This window comes from Crotalus tigris, unplaced genomic scaffold (genome assembly GCF_016545835.1).
Source record: "Crotalus tigris isolate CLP2741 ecotype Arizona unplaced genomic scaffold, ASM1654583v1 scf7180000018368.3068619, whole genome shotgun sequence".
Taxonomy (NCBI): Eukaryota; Metazoa; Chordata; class Lepidosauria; order Squamata; family Viperidae; genus Crotalus; species Crotalus tigris.
Genome location: NW_024096968.1, coordinates 745,228 through 760,843, shown reverse-complemented (window position 1 = coordinate 760,843; position 15,616 = coordinate 745,228).

The following is a 15,616-nucleotide window of genomic DNA, read 5'->3' as shown; positions in this document are numbered from 1 at the left end:
CATCCTTAGAAGATGAAGCAGGATTATTATGTCCCATAGTGTAACTAAGAGACATTGGAGCTAAGAAAGGTGGGGGGAGGGGTGTCTTCTACAAAGGAATCTTTGTCTTTGTTGTCACCTCAACTTGGTTATAAATTGGTTGGCATGAAAAGAAACAATTAAACCATGACAGGCATGCTCTGGGCATCCTTCCTTCCAACAGTGATGCAAACAGACCAGGCCTTTGGGGAGAGGCTTCCAAGTCTCCTTGACTCACTGCCAGAAAGTAATAGGAGATGGCAGGGAAGGGAAGGACTACATGACTACACAAGTGCCTGTTGATATCTCTGCAATCATAGACATGGATCTGTATTGTGCAAACTAAGATATTTCTTAAGGTGTACCTTTGAACTTAACTTTTATTTGTTTGTATCCCATCCCATCGTGTGAGGTGACTTGCACTGAGAGAGAAAGTGACTGGCCCAAAGTCACCCAGCTGGCTTTCATGGCTAAGGTTGGATTTGAACTCATGATTTCCCGCTTTCTAGCCTGGTACCTTAACCTCTAGACCAGTGGTGGCGAACCTATGGCACAGGTGCCAGAGGTGGCACTCAGAGCTCTCTCTGTGGGCACGCGCGCCGTCGCCCCAGTCCTAGGCCTTCAGCTGGGTTTTATAAAACCTTTTCGCTTTAGGCCTTCGCTGCCGTGCGCAAAAAAAAAAAAAGTTCAATCAATCAATTTCAACTTCTTACAGGAAAAAAAAGATCTTGCAAAGTTGGAATTGATTGATTGAACTTTTTAGTCCCACCCAGTTTGCTGTTACCACTGCAGCTACGCCCACTCGGCCATGCACACCCACTGGGCCACGCCCAGCCAATGGGCCACACCCATCCGGCACTCGACGATGCATAAGTGGGTTTTGGGTTGCGTTTGGGCACTCGGTCTCTAAAAGGTTCTCCATCACTGCTCTAGACTAAACTGGCCCTCTTAATGATGTCTTCCTCACAGTTGAGTGCCAAATATTATCTATATTATCTTGAGCTGGCACCAAATTAGACCAGCATTGGTTGCTCTGCAGGCAATGCCTACCCTCCACAAACACAGTGCTGGTAAATTATGCTATCCTTGTCTCTTGCAGTATTGCCCAGAAGTTAATTTACTAATATAGTGCCCTTATTTATGGTGCAGGACATATATAACAGATGGGGAATAGTGGATCCCCTGACCTTCTATCTCTCTAATCACTCTAATCACTCTTCCAGCACAGGTTTACCCAATTATGAAAACCTGGTCTGATGTTGCACATTTTTGGTTGTTTAAAGGAAGATTGAAAATCAACTAATAGTCAATGTCCTTTTGGACAAGGCTTATGTTGGGATAGTATTATTCTGAAAGAACACTATGTCTGCATCTAAAAATAGCCAAATAAAAGCTGGAATAACAAGTCAGTCAGTGTTTAGGCTCTCTCAGATCTCAGATCTGAAAAACAGCTCGGAGATCTATAAGTAGCAGGGAACAGAGAGTCTGGCTGAAATAATACGTATAGGGTCTCCTGCTTGAGCATGGGGTTGGACTAGAACAAGGGTCCCCAATCCCTGGTCTGTGGACCAGTACCGGGTTGTGGCATGCCAGCAACCAGTCCACACAAACAAGCAAAGCCCCAGGTAGCACACAAAACCATGCACCCTCCGGTCCATGGAAAAACCTCTCTCCACAGAACTGGTCCCTGGTGCCCCAAAGGTTGGGGACTTCTGGACCAGAAGACCTCCAAGTTCCCTTCTAACTCTATTATTCTGTATTCTACTCTGTAAATGGGCAGTACTACTGCCCAAGATAGAATAACTCAGAATCAGCACCAGCTTAATGTCCTATATATGTGATGGGCAATCCCAACCACCCAGAGAGTCACCTGGCTGCAGCATTGACAGAATCATTGACAGAGTATATCTGCAGCAAAATCTGTACTGGAGTAAAGAGGAAAGCACTAGTTTAACAAAGGTACAGGATTTAACAAAAGCAGGAGGATTTGGCATGAAAAGAGTTGGCATAGGTCAGTGGTGGGATTCAGCCAGTTTGCACCACTTCAGCAGAACCGGTAGCTATTTTTGTTGCCCAGACCCAGAACGGACTTTGGGAAGCGGTATCCACACAGAGAACTGGTTGTTCACATATTTGAATCCCACCACTGGCGTAGGCATGCTTGTGTGAGAGGTAGATGCAAGGAAATGCCCTTTAAATGATAACGTGCATGACTTAACTTTAAAACAAGATGTGGCCTTTTCATTAAAACTGGTGATCCCTTTCCTAAACAGATTCCTGTTCTTCTGCCACAAGACTTATCTCAGTGACAACACAATTCCTTCCATAATTGATGGACACTTCCTTTCAGTTATAAGGAAGCATGGTGACTTCTCTTTCTTTTCCTCACTAACAGACAACTGTCTCAGCTTCTGCTGTGCTTATTGCCTCCGTACAAATTCAGTTATACTATAAAAATAATTCTGGTTAATTTTTTTCAGGCGCTGTAACACCGGCAGTTAACTTCAAGACACAGTAATGATATTTTTGATAAAACCAACCAAATCATGCCATATTCATCCTGTGCCTAGGATTTTCAGGGCCTATGAGATATTTATAGGCTGTCAGCAAGAAATAAAAAATAAAATGTTTTGAGTTTCACAAGCTGCAAATATAAGAAGCAATGATAAGAAATTAGGCCTACCATGAATTGGGTTGCAGTGATCCAGATGATAGCAAGGTTTTTCGCACGAATGAACTAATCCCACCAAACCAAAGTCTCCCGTGCAAAGTTGCCATGTTTCACAACTTGGAGGCCTTCCAGACAAAGCCAAATCATCCTCAAATTCACTTACAGTAGAACTAAAGAATTTGGCAATTCTTTGACATGCCGTTGGACTTCAGTCTTAATACTTAGCAAGCTTTCTTATGGATCACATTTCAGTAATCATGGTAACCTTTGCAGGAAACCATAGAGTTATTTGGAACTCTTTTAAGATTAACATACTAACTGAAGCTTTGTCACAGATCCCTGGGTTGTTTCTATACATCTTTAACCTGTGACAAAATAAAATTTTGGAAGTGCCATGTTTCCAATTACTGCAGTGAGAAGAAAGGAAATACACTTGTTTCAGAGAGGTCTTAAAGAGGTAGAAGCCCATCTGAGACAAGATATGATCATCTTAAAACCAAGCTTGTCCAATGCTGAATATTGAAATAAATTTTACCTTCAAACCGTCTGGAAATTTCCTCCCAATACCTGTTGAGCAATTCAAGAAATCTTCACAAAATAAAGCTTTCACAGCCACAGGAGCTTCTTTCTCCCACTCTAGAATATAAACCTGATTGAAAAGACTGGCTAGCCAATCAAATCAAGAAAGAGGGCAAGAGAATTATATACTTCTCACTTCATCCCACCCACCCTTTCTGTGCTCACAAAACCTGCAGCTGTAACATCTTATTATTTATAATTGGATTCTTAGGCCTGTATTTAGGGAAACTATTTTCTAGCAGATAAAAAATGAGCATCAGAATAGAATGTGCAACAAAACAACAGGGTGATAGTCTGTTTATGACACCATGTCTCAAGATAGTCATTTTACCTGCTGACAGATATGGTACACTTTTAATAAATTCCTAAAAGGCTAGAATTCCACAGCATCTCTAGAAGAATTATAAAATAACTCCTGTTGTGTTTCAGAGCTTGTGCCAGGAGAAATATGAATGAGGGGTGGCCATGTGGCTCTGAAGGAAGCAGTGATGTACCCCCTCCTTAACTATCATTAGTTATAGCAATGTTAAACAATTTCTGATCAGTCTCCAATCTGGTGGTCAGGTTTCAGAGACTCCTGAAAGAAGTCTATATCCTTTCTAATCTGCTTTCATGCCTGGTTATAACAAAGATACTGCCTTGATTGTACTTGTAGATGGTTTTTATGGAGCTGCTATGGATGTAATACAACTTTGAACCTCAATAGTGCTGGACACCAACAATTAGTGCTGGATTAACATCCTGACTTCAAGGATTAGGAGTGGTGGGCCCAATGCTACAGTGGTTCCTCTTTTTCCATGCTCGGTCTCTCTTATTTAACATCTAAATGAAGTTGCTGAATGAGATCATCTGACAACATAGGGTCAGTCCATCAGTATGCTGATGATGTTGTTGTTAGTTGCGAAGTCATGTCTGACCCATCATGGACAACGTTCCTCCAGGCCTTCCTGTCCATCTACCGTCCATTTAAGCTCACGCCTACGGCTTCAGTGATTCCTCATTCTCCATCTTTCCCAGCATTAGGCTCTTCTCCAGTGAGTCCTTCCTTCTCATTAGGTGGCCAAATTACTTGAGTTTCAACTTCAGGATCTGGCCTTCTAAAGAGCAGTCAGGGTTGATCTCCTCTAGGACTGACCGGTTTGATCACTTTGCAGTTCAGGAGACTCACAGGAGTCTTCTCCAGCACCATAGTTCAAAGGCCTCAATTCTTTTGTGCTCAGCCTTTCTTATGGTCCAACTTTCACAGCCATACATTGCAACTGGGAAAACCATGGCCTTGACTATATGTACTTTTGTTGGCAGGGTGATGTCTCTGCTTTTTACTATGCTGTCTAGTTTTGCCATAGCTTTCCTCCCCAGGAGCAAGCGTCTTTTAATTTCTTGGCTGCAGTCCTCATCTGCGGTGATCTTGGAGCCCAGGTAGATCAAATCTGTCACTACCTCCATTTCTTCCCCATCTATTTGCCAGGAATTGAGAGGGCTGGATGCCATGATCTTGGTTTTCTTACTGTTGAGTTTCAAGCCAACTTTCGCACTCTCCTTCTTCACTCGCATCAAGAGGCTCTTTAGTTTCTCTTCACTTTCTGCAATTAGAATGGTATCATCTGCATATCTTAGGTTGTTGATATTTTTCCTGGCAATCTTAATTCCAACTTTTGATTCATCTAGCCCTGTCTTTCTGATGATGTGCTCTGCATACAAGTTAAATAGGTAGGGTGACAGAATACAGCCTTGCCGGACTCCTTTCCCAATTTTGAACCAATCCGTGGTTCTGTGTCCAGTTCTCACTGTTAGTTCTTGACCCACATATAGATTTCTCATACTGATGATACCAAGTTGTATTTCTTGACCCAGGGTCAATCAAGCAATATAATCAAGATTTTATCCAAAAGCTGTTGGAGTCTGGATGGAGAGGCTGTTGAGTGTCGGCCTTGTAGTCTTAATTAATTAAATAGTGGCAAAAACAAAGTTGAAGCAAGTTACAGGCATTCCTTGTGGTCTCCTTCCCAAGCATCCTAGAATGTTAAAAAAACAGCCATATTTCAAGGATACCCTAATAGGTGGGTTTCATGAGCACTTAATCGTTCGATGAAAGATGGACTGATGGCTAATTTAGTGGACAAATATTAAATTCCATCAGGTATTATATGCTGTCTGATTTCTTTTCTTTCCCAAACTCCATTCAATATGCAGATGAATGCTAGGCTTAGTATCTTGAGAGAGAAAGACAGAAATGTCTCCCTGTTCCCTTTCGTCATGTCATGCATGATTTTATACACCTCAGACACTTTTGTTACATCTGAAGAGCCCTTTGAATCCTCTGACCATTTGAGCTGCCTTCTGCATTTCTTCCAGCTGTATTATAATCTTTTTCAAGTATGGCAATACGAATTGATTCCTGATGAGAATGAACCATAAATTTGCGTACGCTTCCTGGTTGGTGTGATTCAAGCAAGAATATGTTGGTAGGTTGGATAAAGGTACGTTAAAGTTCTTAGTTTACATAGAATAGTGACAGCATGCTTTGATACTGGCCAAAATGTACCCAAAGTACCAGGACTGCTCTTTTTGTTATCAGGAAATGCTGCCTAAGAATAACAAGGCAGGTAAGCTTAGTTTTTTTCTTTCTCTATTTAAAGACTATTATGTGAAAGCACAAATGGAGCTGTGCACATGTGCGCAAACACTGCTGTTTGTGCAAATGGAGCTGCACACGAATGCTTGCTCATCCGCTGCTTGTGCAACCCAGTTCCTTGAAGATCATGCTTGTTGCCTAGGCCTTTGGTGAGGATATAATGTGTGGGTTGCTTTTCTTTGTTCTTATCTGATTGTTGTCATTCTTACTGTTGTTATTCATCATTCTTTTTTTTCTAATTCTTAATGTGTTAAGCAATTTGAAAACCACCTAGAGTCACTGGGAATCAAGCGGCCATATACATTTACTATATTATTGTTGCTATTGACGTTAAATATGGACTGGGTTTGCTTATGAAATGGCAATGCAGTTTGTTTAATTTGTGTGTCAAGCCTGCATTCTGATTGAAGATGTACAAGAGAGGATGAAAGATTTTAGTCTAGAGAGCTTTTTAATGCAGAGCAGAGGGTGTGTGTATCACATTTTTGTTGTTTAGCAGATCCTTGAGAAATGTATGAAACAGAGAAAGTTTATCATATATTTGCTGATTTAGAAAAGTCATAGGATAAATGAGTTTGATTTATGGAATGCCTCTATAAATATGATATTGAAGTTTAATTGCTGAATATTATGTCAGGCCTAAAACCAAGAATGACTTGTGGTAATTCTTCCAAGCTGACTTCATTATTGTTTTACTCCTATAGACAAAATCTTACCAGACTGAAGACTCTACTTAACTATCTGCATCTACAATTTACTCTGTGAACTAATAGGAAGGTGCTGTCTTCACCTCTTTCTCTCACACATAATTTCTGGGCTGAGATGTCTCTTAAGCATGTGCCTCCGCTCTCTTCCACCTCCTCATCACATTTCATCACATTAAGAGTAATGTACAATGGAAATAAAATATGAGTGACAATAAATAAAATGTCTAGCAAATGGTTAAACCCAAGCAGGGTATAAGACAAAAATATGTGATATTCACTTGATTGTTTAATGTTTTTGCAGATAAACACAAAAGTTTGGAGTGATAGTAAAGTGTTCGGGATGTGAATATTTGTGTACTCTTGTGTGCAGGGAATATTCCATTGTTGGCTAAGAGCCTGGATGATTTGCAGCAAATAATAGATAGTTGTATAATGCAAAGAGAAATGTGGATCTGAATATTAAGATATCAAAAATCAAAGCATATGTGAACAAATTACATTCAGCGATGTGATAGACTTAACTACAACGTTTAGCTGTTGTACTTTTTTTCTATGCTTGCCTGGCAAAAGAGATACCATGATCAAGGCACTTATGTCTCAATCACAATTTGTCACCTGATGTAGCAATAAGTAAGTGTTGAGTATGCTATGTAAAATAGCCCCAGATTGATTGATTGATTGATTGATTGATTGATTGATTGATTGATTTAAAAACCATCCATTTCCCTCATAGAGGGACTCTGGACAGTGTAGAATAAAATATTAAAAACATAAAAACAGTATATAAAATTTCAAAGAGGCAATCCCTGTTAAAAATTTGCTAAAAGGCGACAAAAGGGTTTTCATGACACTAGCCAGTCAATAAGGGCACTGTTCCTTAAAAACTAAACTAATTTTTCACTTATGTCTGATAATTCTTTACTGCACTTATATCCTACCTTTCCATTAGGAGGCCAATACAGTATATATTGGGGGGGGCTCTCATTTTAATCCTCATAATCCTTCAACCCTATGAAATGCATTAGGTTGAAAGACAGCAGCTGGCCTCTAATTTCAATTATATGCAATAATCCAATATAAGAAATTGGTTCCATATTTCTCTATTTCCAGTTCATTAGTTATTCCAAAGTATTAACACCATTCTAACTCCTCCTGCCCAAAGTTAAGTTACAAACATAGAAATGCCATCTATCTAAGACTCCCTTCAATACAATGCTTACCAAAATATTTTAAAGTCAAGATTTATGATGGTAAGTCCTCAGTATGTTTTAAATGGATGACTATGTACAAATTAATACTATTTTTCCTTCTATGGAATATGAAAGAGGAATATTTCTGGCAAGCAAAGTTGAAAAATAGATGCAGAGAAATGAATAAAACTTAAAAAAAAAAACCCTGCCTTACCCCATAATCTTTTGAAGGCTTGAAACTTGGAAAGATAATTTTGATTTCAATAAGTTGATAAATAATTCTATTTCAATAAATAAATAAAGCTCCTTCTATAGCACTATTTTTCTTTTCCGAAACTTTTTGTACTTTATATCAGAAGAGACAACCAAACGATCAGGTTTTTGTCCTCCAATGTGGTCTGATCTGATCGGTTTTTTATATTTCATATTTTTATTAAAGGGTTAATGTGTAAATTACTTTCTCTCATAGCTGGATTTTCAAAGAACCTCTCAAAAGTGTCAAATAAACTTGAAAACCAAAATCTAGAAAATCTGGGATAGTGAGTCTCATAATCTTCAGATTTTCCTATGAATCCAACTATTATGGTGCTCATAAATTAGTAAGGGCTTGTAGTACAACATTGTGGCAATTATTTGGGTAGCTTACCAATTTTTATAATGATAAAAACTATAAAGGTTCTAAAAAATATACTTTTTTAAAAAAAAATCTAAGACCTTTAAGATCATGGAGGAGTCAATATCATCTTCCAGAGTTCACTCTGGTGATCTTTAGCATCACCTTATCAGTTTGTTCTAGTGAACAGCCAGTTTGGTCTAGTGGTTAAGGCACCAGACTAGAAAGTGGGAGTCTGTGAGTTCTAGTCCTGCCTTAGGCATGAAAGACAGCTGTGTAACTTTGGTCCAGTTGCTCTCTCCCCCCCCCCCCCCCGTTATTGTGGGGAAAATAGGAGGAATGTGTGTTGGATATATTTGCTTGCCTTGGGTAATTTGTAAAAGTAATAAAAGGTGGGATACAAATAAATAAATAAATCTTCTCAAACTGCATCCTAAGACCCTCATAAAATATGTGGTTCCCCATACCAGCTCACCCACCCGTGGGAAACATACTGCAGCATTACTTGGGTGAGCACAATATCCATATTGTAGCTCCAGTCATATGACTGAAGAGGAAGCCATGACAAGGGAAGAGTCTAGCAAGATCTGATAAATTTACTTTTAGTTAATCTTGAATGCATGAGCTATAAACAAAGATTTATCCTAAATTATTTGACTGGGGAAGTGTCAACTCTATAGGAAATAACAACAAATCGGGTGAGAGTGTCCTAGCCACCCGATACTTTTTGATAATTATCAAAAGAAGTCAGTCTTCTACCCATCACAAGCTTTGGGTTGTGTTTCTCTGCCATCTGAATGGTTCTTATATTCATTATGGAAATTATAGAAACTGCTGAGCCTGTGTGAATATCTCAATTAGAACAGAATGTCTGCTTGTCTTAAGCTCTGGGTAACTTTTAGAAGGCTGCATTCTACATAAACTGAAGTAGTGTCTCAGATCAGAATGATGAGGTAAGGATTTCTGCAGCTTTGGCAATATTTCATCCAACCAACTGTAATTAAAATGGGAGCAGACAGGGAGTACAAGGTGAAATTGCTTGTAATGGATGTTGCACAGCTTGCAGGTACAAACAAGGATGATCTATGGTGGTTAGAAAACTATCAGTTTGTCTGTATAGCATGGCAAGTCAGGAAAAGGACTGGCTAGACAATGGAAAATTCTGAATAACTTGTGGCATTTGCGGCTGTCTGGCTTCAGGTGAAAAATTCCTGGAAATAAGTGAGATGCTGGCTGAGAGATGAAATCATAACATATTCCAATTGTTTTCCAGAGAAAGCTTCAGTCCCCACTTCCCGCTCACTCGGTTTGAAATGAACACTGTTGCCACCAGCTAAATTTCAGTGGATAGTGGCAAGGTGGAAGTGAAAAGTCAATGTGATGGAAAGCTGACCCAATGCACATCTCTTATGATCCTACTATAGTTTGTTTCTGTGGGACCTCAACTCAATGGAAACTAGGAACACAATATGATGACACTTGCCTTGCAACACACAAACATACCATTGGATTATTAGTTCTTTTCTTTTCTTATATCTTCTTCTTCTTTATATACCATTGCAGGTGGTCCTCAACTTACAATGGTCTGTTTAGTGACTGCTCAAAGTTGAAACGACACTGGAAAAAAGTGACTTACGACCAGTGGTGGGATTCAAATGTGTGAATAACTGGTTCTCTGTGTGGATACTGCTTCAGGAAGTCCATTCGGGCCCAGGCAACAAAAAATTAGCTACCGGTTTGCCAAAGTAGTGCGAACCAGATAATCCCACCACTGCTTATGGCACTTTTTCACACTTAGGACCCTTGCAGCGTCCCCATGGTTATGTGATCAAAATTCAGATGCTTGGCAGTTGACTCAAATTGATGACAGTTACAGAGTCCCAGGGACTTGTGATCATCTTTTGTGACTTTCTGACAAGCAAAGTCAATGGGGAAGCCAGTTTCACTTAACAACTATGTTGCTAATGAAAAATTTCAGAGGTTCATGTAACAACTGGTTGTAAAATGGGACAAAATTCATTTTACTGTTTCGCTTAACAACAGAAATTTTGGGCTCAATTGTTGTTGTAAGTCAAGGACTACCTGTATAATTCAGGCAGATTCCTGGTGGTTTACAACATATAAATCATTAAAATATTCACAGTAAATAAAAGATGAGTATAAAACAATTTAAATATAGCCATCTTTAATTCATTCATCAAGTCCAGTCTAAGTATATAACTTTGTTCTGTGTTACCAAATCATAGAAATTGGACTAAAACAAAGGCCTTTCACGTTTTGATTTTAGCAGTCATTCCAAAAGTACGAATGCTCAAAATATTTGTGATGAGAACAATACTTCATGGTATGCAACTCCATATTAATATGTTGTTCCTCCATGTTTGTGTGTCACAGAAAAGTCTCAGAATCCTGACCATTCAAATGTTTTAATATTTTATTTATTTATTTTATTAAAAAAAATTATGCTGCCTATCTCCCCTAAGAGGCAACTCCAAGGAGGACAGTCATTCAATGATGTCATGTCAAAAAATAACTAATTCAGATTCTCATTTGGTCTTCATCTTATTTGACAGCCCACTTTGAAAAGACCAGGGCTGGATTCACAATAACAGACAAATAAATGGACCTTGGAGGAGAGGGAGAAGAACTAAATGAGCAAATTCTCTCATCTATTTATGAAGGAATGAATAGTCACAAACACTTGGATACTTTCTGAACCTCTATCATACAAATAAATATTTTACATTAGATACTCATCAAGATTGTCTTTTATTGCTAATAGTACATTAGTACTGGCTAGCGTTTAAAATGCTCATTACTATTGCTATGTATTAGCAACATAAGATTCATAGAAACATTCCTTTTGGCTTTGAAATGAAAATAATTTAACCACTAAATTAGTTCATTGGAATATTTCCTTGTAATTCTACATGCTAGGCACAGCCTGTTAGCAAATTCCTAAAGAGGAGCAATTTATTTAAAATAAATAAATAAAGATCACACTAGATTCAGCTGCACTTTGATTTTTCTAATCAATATTGATTAATCAGGGGACATAGTGAAGCAAATATTCATTATAAACAGCAAAGATTCTAAAGATGAAGAGCTGCTATTAACAAGTTAGAATATTAGTACTTACCCAGGAGATATCTCATGGGTACCCAACACATGTAAATGATTCTCAGACAGACCAGATGGGACTATTGGAGCAAATTGGAAATCATATCTAGCATTACAAAGACCTTAGAATCACTGGCATTTGAATTCCAGGAAACATTTCCAAGGCAGGCAGTTTATAAATCACCATAATCTGCCAGTATTTCACAGATTCACTACATAAAATGAGTTTAGGAAAGAAGAATGAAAAGAATTTAAGGATCAGTCAAAAATGAAAGGGATAACCCTGGCAATTGGGTTTGCCTGGGAACTTTCTGCTTCCAAGGGAAGTTCTCTGTTATTAAATTATGCTATTCTCTTTCACCTAAACGTTCCATGGCTAGAAGCTGGGTAATGTGAATCGTAGACTCAATGTGAGATTGGGAAAAATCAGAGGAGAATGAATGGGATGCAAGAGCAGACAGATGGTGGGGGTGGCAGACTGGATGAATACAGCACAGAATTGCTTGTGAGGAAGAAGAATACAATGAGCAGCTATCATCTCCCTCATAAATGTAACCATGCCTAAAGTGAGACCGTCTCCCTCCTCACTGAGGCTACTGGTTCCCTCCCTGTGAGGAAGAGAAGCAGAAACACATGCTTTGGAGATGGTAGAATAGTGTAGACTTTCTAGACCAGCGATCCCCAAACTTTTTGACACCAGGAACCAGTATTGTGGAAGACAGTTTTTCCATGGATCTGGCATGGGGGGAAAGAAGCGCACAATCTAGATTCCTCGCACCCCCAGTTTACAGTAGGGTTCATGCTCCTATGAGAATCTAATGCCTGGTGATTTGAGGCAGAGCTGAGGTGGTGATGCTAGCACTGGGGAGCAGCTGCAAATACAGATGAAGCTTTGCTCGCTCGCCTGTGTGGTCGGTACTTGGGGACCCCTGATCTAAACAACCCACTTCTACCAACAAATCATCATAGGAAGGCTGAATGTGGCTTTCCTTTTCCTTCCTGATTTCTTTCTGTGCTACATCAGTGTAGATTTTAAGATTGACAGCAAAAGCTATCTATTCTTACTAGACCTAAATACTGATGTGCATATGTGCATGGTTACTGCCATAAGATTATTTTGGCATCTGTGGGATGAATTAGTTTGGTCTGGTGGTTAAGGCACCAGGCTAGAAACCAGGAGTCTGTGAGTTCTAGTCCCACTTTAAGCATGAAAGCTGGCTAGGCCAGTCCTTCTATCTGAACCCAACCCACCTCAGGGTTGTTATGGAGGAAAATAGGAGGAGGAAGGACTATTAGCTATGTTTGCTACTTTGTTTATAATAAATAATAAAGCTGGGATATAAGTAAGTAAGTAAGTAAATAAGTAAATTTTGCTATACCTTTTTATAAGAGGAGGTAGATCACCCTATCTATTCAAAAAGTGTATACAAATGTGAAAGTATAGGAAGAAATATTATCATTTCTAGAGATCCAGCGACACATTTTTATGAGACTTCTTGGGAGAATAATACATTTAATTCCTAGCCCCAACAGTGGAAGGCATTTAGATGAGCAAGCAAATATGGTGATCATACTCCGGCACTATCTTAATTTTCCTGTCATTTGTGCTTTAAAAACACCCACCTAACGAACTCCAGGAGTACAGCCACCATATTTTATTAAGTCTTTCTTCCTTTAAATTAGTGACACCCTTCAAAAAAGCTGAGCTGGAATTTAGACAAATTGTACTTTTGTTGTTGTTAGTTGCGAAGTTGTGTCTGACCCATTGCGACCCCATGGACAACATTCCTCCAGGCCTTCCTGTCCTCTACCATCTTCTGGAGTCCATTTAAGCTCACGCTTACTGCTTCAGTGACTCCATCCAGCCACCTCATTCTCTGTCGTCCCCTCCTTCTATTGCCCTCCATCTTTCCCAGCATTAGGCCCTTCTCCAGTGAGTCCTTCCTTCTCATTAGGTGGCCAAAGTATTTGAATTGTACTTTATTTAGTATTAATTCATAATTGTTCCAAGTACATTCTACTTTCATTCAGCCATCAGAACCAACTACAAAATCCAGCTTCAGAAATAACACATTTCCATTCAAATATCCTTTCATATACATACCTACATTATCCCTTATCTGCTAAAATGAAAAAAAGAATTAAACACTTATCTCTTTCAAAATTCATAGTTTACTTTTTCATGTGGCCTAATGAATACTAGTGGTACAGATTTATAAATGTTATTTGGGGCAGCGTTCTTCTTTATATGACCTGCATGCATGTAACCTCTGAATCCAATATCTTTACTTCTAAGAAAGTTTATGCTACAATATAGCTGCTTGTCTTAAATGTGAATGTAATTGTTACATATTAAGGTGGGCTGCCTTTATACATAGCTAAATTGCTCCCTAACAAAAAGTTTGTAGAGATTAAACCATGCACAAAATAAGATGTGCTAGAAAACCAGCAAAGTCTTCAACATCACGGGAGAAATGTACTCTTTAATTAAACAAGACAATAGATTATCTTCCTTAAGAAGCAGAATTTTTGCTTTGGTGAAAAAAGACAAGAAAGCTACTGAGCAATAACATCTAAAAAAATATTTAGAATGTATAAATTCCACTTAGGTTCTAGAACCTGATAATGCCCATAACGTACAAATGAAATTAGGGTGATTTTGCTTATTTTATTTGAAATTCAGAGTAGTTATTCAAATGGTTCGTTAGGTCTTTTTCCAAAGGAACTCAGTCTTTATGTGTTTAATGCTAAGCCTGCATTATTTTAAAGGGAAATTTTCATTAAAACAATCCTCACTTGATCCAGAAACAGATGATCCTTCAGAGAATTAATATCTTCAAGCCATTTCCTGCAAAAGCTTGTCCTGATTAGTTAGACAAAGAACTCCAGGGAAGGAAAGGAAAGGAAAGGGAAGGGAAGGGAAGGGAAGGGAAGAAGACCCTTATTGAGGTCCTCCATCCTCAGAACAAGATCCAGGGGCTAAGGCTGGCAGGCAGAACAATTGCAATGTTGTTACTATGATGCACATGCAAAAGAGTGAGGCAAACCTAGCCACAGTCTTAATATTAATGGAGTGTGACCTGTCACCTTCTAACAGAGCCCAAAAGTTATAATAATGATAATGATAATAAAGTTGGAAGGTACCTTGGAGGTCATCTAGTCCAACCCCCTGCTCAAGCAGGAAACCCTATACCATTTCGGACAAATGGCTGTCCAGTCTCTCTTAAAGACTTCCAGTGTTGGAGCATTCACTGCTTCTGGAGGCAGGTTGTTCCACTGGTTAATTGTTCTAACTGTCAGGAAGTTTCTTCTTAGTTCTAGGTTGCTTCTCTCCTTGATTAATTTCTACCCGTTGCTTCTTGTCCTGCCTTCAGGCTCTTTGGAAAATAGCTTGACTCCTTTTCTTTGTGGCAGCCCTTGAGATATTGGAACACTGCTATCATGTCCCCTCTTGTCCTTCTCTTCATTAAACTAGACATACCCAATTCCAGCAGTCGTCCCTTATATACTTTAGCCTCCAGTCCCCTAATCATCTTTGTTGCTCTTTTCTGTACTTTTTCTAGAGTCTCAACATCATTTTTACATTGTGGTGACCAAAACTGGATGCAGTATTCCAAGTGTGGCCTTACCAAGGCATTGTAAAGTGGTATTAATACTTCACGTGATCTTGATTCTATCCCTCTATTAATGCAGCCTAGCACTGTGCTGGCCTTTTTGGCAGCTGCAGCACACTGCTGGCTCATATTTAAATGATTGTCCACTAGGACTCCGAGGTCCCTCACACAGTTACTACTATTGAGCAAGGTACCCCCTATACTATACCTGTACATTTGTTTTTTTCACCATTGAATTTCATTTTGTTAGATAGTGCCCAGTGTTCAAGTCTGTCCAGATCTTTCTGTATCTTAAGCCTGTCTTCTGGAGTGTTGGCTATTCCTGCCAGCTTGGTGTCATCTGCAAATTTGATGAGTTTCCCATCTATCCCCTCGTCCAAATCGTTGATGAAGATGTTGAAGAGCACTGGGCCCAGAACAGAGCCCTGGGGCACCCCTGGGGCACCCCACTACACACCACCCAGTTCTG